Source organism: Sparus aurata, unplaced genomic scaffold (assembly GCF_900880675.1).
Source record: "Sparus aurata unplaced genomic scaffold, fSpaAur1.1, whole genome shotgun sequence".
Taxonomy (NCBI): Eukaryota; Metazoa; Chordata; class Actinopteri; order Spariformes; family Sparidae; genus Sparus; species Sparus aurata.
In genome coordinates, this window is record NW_022045100.1 from 391,046 (window position 1) to 396,873 (window position 5,828).

The 5,828-nt window shown below is 39.4% G+C and overlaps 1 long non-coding RNA gene across 2 annotated transcripts; it reads left to right on the forward strand.

The window, feature by feature from the left end:
• Positions 1–718: 718 nt before the first annotated feature.
• Positions 719–5,008, forward strand: LOC115577532 (uncharacterized). 2 transcript variants are annotated; one of them, XR_003983182.1, is made up of 3 exons: positions 719–775; positions 2,638–2,829; positions 4,968–5,008. It is a non-coding gene; the product is annotated as an uncharacterized LOC115577532 (long non-coding RNA). The 2 variants fall into 2 exon arrangements; XR_003983183.1 differs by having other exon boundaries at positions 2,642–2,829.
• The last annotated feature ends 820 nt before the right edge of the window (positions 5,009–5,828 follow it).

A 5,828-nucleotide genomic window follows, 5' to 3' on the forward strand; every position in this document is an offset into this window, starting at 1 on the left:
GTTCACTACTGAGTCTAATAAGTCAACAACATAAACTCACTAAATGTCAAGAAAGGAAATATTTTGACTCCTATTTTCATTATAAACAGAAAAATCCACAGTTTGAACTCAGTTTTCTGTCTCTGACTGAACTGAGATCAGTTTAATCTGCTTGTTAACTCGTCGTCAGACACACTTCATTCAAACTGGACCTGAACTGAATCACAGTCACAAACACTAACATGTGACTTTACTGTGTGTTTGATGAAGAGCTGATGTGGATCAACAGCACAGCTCCATGTGTTGTTAGCTGATGAACACTGTTTACATATAACTTTGACTGTGACTTTATAGGATTGGATGTAAAATGACAGATGAGCTGTTTGGACATGTTGTTAATTTGGTTTAAAGGGTCAAGTGAACGTAAATCTGGTGAGAAATTACATAATTTTCCATTCAATGTGCTGTGAAGAACAGGAGCAGGATGTGAGAGGAGGAGGGGAGAACCCTGTTTTGGTGGAGTGCCATAAAGTCACATGACGGGCATTTCTCTCTACATGAGGTGTTACAGGAAGGTAGATAAGATGACGTTTACTGTCCTAATAACAGGGTCACTGTCCTGGGAAAGACATGATCAACCCAAACCTCAGGTTGACTGTTGTAAATGCAGGTAGCCCCCTCTCTGTTTTGTTCTTAAGTCAGTAACATTTGGAGGCTTGTCTTCCCTCCATGCAGCATGTACACAGCACTGTGAAAACAACTGAAGTCAGAAGTGAAGTCGTGCCAACAAACCAAGGTAACAAGTTTTGTTTTGTGTCGTCTCTTGATCTGTTTCATTCTCCTGCCTGGTGACTCATTCAGGTGTTCTTTAATAACATGTAAAACAAGTTGTTGGAGAGCCGGCCCTGACCACTTTGGTGCTCCAGGCAAGATTTTAGCTGCCGCCCTGTTTCATCGCAGTCAATTTCACAATCAGTTTTCATACACTTACACACAAACTGCATGTACGTATCCAAAATTGTATTTCTTTTAAGTCAAAAATATCACACCAAATAAAAACTGAAGAAAGAAAGTGATGAATTAAAAATACAATATAAATGAGGTATTGTACAAACATGTTACAGAATATTCTATTTACATACAAAATAAAAACAGTGAATGCGAAAACAATCTGCATCTGAACAGAGAAGTATATGTGACCACTGCATGTTACATTTTAATAACAAAAACAGATGCTTGATGTGTGCTATTCATAAGACTAACGTAGACTAATAATGAAAATATGATGAGATCCATTCAACTTTATTGTCATTGTAATAAAATTCAGACTAACCAGAGTGCAAAAAGCAGTAAAGTACAGTGAAATGTATATATTTATAATGTTTACAACTACCCTATTACTTATAAAGGGGATGGAAAACTAATAGCATTTTAACTGACATAAAAGCAGGAAAACAGCCAACAGGTTAAAATAACACCTGAACAGGCCTGACGTTAACTTTCCAAATGTCTCTGATGAATTTAAGATGGAGTCAAATTAACTAATGTCGACTCGAGCTATATACTGATTATTAAACAATGCTACCATCGTCCAAAGTAAGCTAGCAAGTTAACACTCTGCTCCAACAACGGTAACTACGATGGTTTCAGTGTTTATGACCTTGTGATTCCACTACAGTATCAATAAATCTCTCTGTTGGTCTTGGGGTCAGCTCGCCTCTCGACCCCCTCACAGAGGGCAGGAACCCAGAAAAAACATCTGTCCATAAATTAATAGGCTCTGCTATGACGTTTTGTTGCTGTGGGTTACATCATATTTCAAAATAATAGTAGTAATAGCACTGGTAAAATGTTTTATTTATTATTATTTGCATTTTTTTCTCCCCCCGTTTGTGGAATTATTGAATACCTTCAGAATGTAAAAAGAACATTAATTCTGGTAGATTTCTAGTTAAAAAACTCCAAACTCACAGAGTATTTGCAGTGTAGCTGTAGGATTTTACAGGCTCCTTCAGTTTAATTCTAGTTTTTACTTGTATTTTCTTTTTTCATTAAAATCCAAGAAACAAGTGAAGAAACAACAGTGTTGTTTTTGAGTCTTTGAGTCGACCGTCACTGTTAAATGTGAAGTGAAGTCGTGCCAACAAACCAAGTCGACCTGTTTGTTAACTTGTCATCAGATGTGGAGGGCAGAGAACTGAAAACTATTCCAGCCTCTCCTCTTTGTTTAAACACTTCCTTCACTCAAACACAAACTGAAAACAGGATGCCATTTTGTTTAAACTCCACAAAGGTTCTTTCTCATGAAAACTGATTCTTTCCATCCAAACTTTACTCACAGCTGTCATATAAATATGTGACAGCATCATTTAGACTCTGGTGTGATGGATTTAAACAGCAACATCTAAATACTTGTGTCTTCATGAGGTCATCATGTCACATATTCACCTGTATAAAAACTGAGCTGCTGTTTTATTGTCACAGTCACTGTAGGTTTGTTTTGTCTCTAAATAGGTTTAACTGTGATGGTACGTACAGTATAAAGACTGTTGTCATGTTGTTGTACAGTAACACAACACTGTGAATAGATCAGAGATGATCACTGCACTGACACAATCATTGAACCAGAGCAGGATTGATGCACATCTGTTTGTCCAGTTAGACTCCAGCTCACCCTGCCTGTCTGCTGTCACCTGGTTCTGACCCGTCTCCATTTGGACTTAAAGTTCTGAGGATGTGACGGCTGTCAGTGGGATCAACAGACACCAGCAGCATCTGTCAGTGTCTGCAGAAGAAGGGACACATCCTGTTTGAGCTCATCTGGACTTGAACGGGTCAGAACCCTGACAGGTAACAGGACACACCTTTGATGAAGAAACTCTGCTGTCATGGAGCTCCATTTTATACTCGATGACAGCAGTGATTCAATCTTTCCACACTGTTACTTCCTGTTTGTACATCTGTATGTTCATGAGTTCATTCACTAACTCTTCTATGATCTGTGACTTTTCTGTCAGACTGAGCCTCTCCATGTTTACTGTGATTGAATCAGTTTTTCCTCGTGTAATTTGAGTCTACCATCACTGTGAAAACAACTTAAGTTAAAACTGAACTCATGCCAACAAACCAACCTGACCTGTTTGTTCAGATGAAGGTTTGTTAACTTGTCATCAGGTGTGAAATGCAGGAAAACCAGTTTTCAGTCTCTGTGTGCTGCCAGCTGCTGGTTTGAGGCGGTGTTGTTGAACGTAGCCTCCTCTACTCTTCTTCCTCTGCCTGTCTGCTCTGATGCAGCATTTAATCTGTAATGTAACTTAAGTTATCACACAGATGTAGTTGAGTAAAAAGTAGAATATTTACCTCCAAAATGTGGAAGAATAAAGTTGCAGTGCAGGACAGAAGGATCAGGTGCTGCAGTGTCCGGCTCAGCAGGATAGACTGACGAGAGAGAAGCTGCAGGCTGGAACATGAACTAATGTTTACTGCTCACTGTCATGGTGCTTCTTCCTCTTCAGATGTTCCTGATGAGATTAGAGGACGAAGCAAAACCTCCATCATAGTTTTATACAATTACACCTTCATTCACACGAGGGGAAGACGTGTTGCATCATTACTGGGGCCCAACACAACTTGAATAGTCAGAATGCAGCGTCGTTATTAGATCACTGTGGGAGTGTAGCCGGTCAAATGAGAGTAGAAGTGGAGTTAGTTGGTCAGTGTTTGAACACAGAGTGGTTGTCACTGTGTAGCTCCACTTACTGATGACTGAAGGCAGCTTCTCCTGCCTGAATCAGCCTGTGGAGGAGGCCGAGACGAGCCGCCGCTCTCCCGCTGTGTGACGCACTAAACGCGGCTGGAGAGCAGCTGTTGGTGTCGGTGAATAATCTGTGGTTGTATTTACAGTCCAGCACTGATGAGGAGGCAGTAAGAGGACATCCAGGAGTCTGAAGCTTTATTTAATTAATACAAATATAACTTCATCACTGAGCAACAGTCAGCAGGAACACGTCGGCTCTCAGTGTTAGTACTTAAAGTGCCCGTTACGTTACTTGAGTATTTCTGCTCCTGATTACTTCTCAGAGGAAGAGATTCTAATTTTTACTTTGCAGATAAATGTTTTAAATGAACAACAGATGACCAGATTGACTCTTTTAGATTAAAAGATATCAGAGAAACGTGTGTGTTGACTCCACCACAGCGCCATGACGTCATCTAGTGGACTGATCCAAGTCCAGCAGCTGATGTTCTGACAGGAGACGTGACGTCAGTGAGAGATGTCATAGCCTCTACAGACAAAACACACCTGAACACACCTGAGACTTTCATATTTTATAATAACACAACAGGTTATTAGAACAATTTCTGCCTCTTGGTTAAATCAACTTGTCAGTATTTGTTTTTAATCAGTTATTTAAAACTCCAAGCTCCACAGAAAGTCTCCACAGTCATGTACAGAAGGACAGTGACTGTTTTTATACCCTTTAAAATGTGACAATGTGTACGTAGAAATGACATAAACAAAAGTCAAAGTAAATATTATAAAACATATAATGAGTAACTGGTGTTACTGTGTGACAAAAGTCTTTTATTTTGAAATAAAACTCAGACCGATGACATCACTTTCCTTCCTGCAGATCTGTGAAGACAGGTCCTGGATCAGTCCACTGTCTCTTTTCTGTCAGAAGACATTTTCATATTTGTCTCCAGATTTCACGTCACTGCTGGGAGCGACTTTATTACTAGAGAACAGTAAAAAAACAGAATACAAACAGATTTAATGACATGATTTAGTTTTGGTTTGATGTCCTGTAGCAGCCATTTAGTGAAATATGTATTAATAGAGTCAGTAAGTTCTGGAATTATGTGCTCTGACTTTAAATGTTAGAAGAGGAAGTCGACTTTCAGACATTTTGCCCTTCAAGAGTGTTTCTGACCCAAAGGCTGATTTCAGTTGATGTGCAGATGAATGATTTGTGTTTCCTCTCCAGATGAAAGTGTGTGTGAGATGAGCAGCATGAATCAGTGTGAGGACAGAGAGGAGGGAGGCCCTCCCTCTAAAACCACTGGACCTGGACCTGGACCTGGACCTGGACTTGAACATGGACCTGAGCCCAGCTGTGTGTCCTTCAAGAGTGATCGGTCAAAAGGTCTTCTCATTCATTTTAAAGAACAACCAGCTCCTGCTGTAAAGAGGTGAGCTGTTAATAACATTAATATGTGACTGATTCATGTTTTAACTGTGGAGAAAGATGTTTTTTGAAACCTGATGTTTATTTTCAGCTTCGTTCTTCTTCACTTAAATTTATATTCCCACTTTAGAAAGCTGCCCAATAGAACCAGTCTTCAACTCTTCATTTCACTTTATTGAATTAGTTTGGTCCAATATTCTCTGAAGGTTTATTTCTGATGTTTTCCACTATTTTATGGACAGAAGCTTCTGTGTCTGAAGACTAGAAAGTGAATTAACATCTCTGGTGGTCTTCTTCTCTGTCCAACAGGAGACCAGCCTCTACTGGACCTGGACCTGAACCTGAACCTGGACCTGGACCTGAGCCCAGCTGTGTGTCCTTCAAGAGTGACCGGTCAAAAGATCATCTTATTCATTTTAAAGGACAACAACCTCCTGCTGTAAAGAGGTGAGCTGTTAATAACATGAAAATCTGACTGATTCATGTTTTATATTTATTCAGATAAATTTGTTTAAACTTGTTTTTTTCATCATCGTTCTTCTTTAGTACATTTATATTCTCACATGTGAAAGCTGCCCAGTAGAACTAGTCTTCATCTCTTCAGTCCAGTTTAACATCTGTCTGATGATTTAACCTCTTCATCATGTTTGACTTCATATA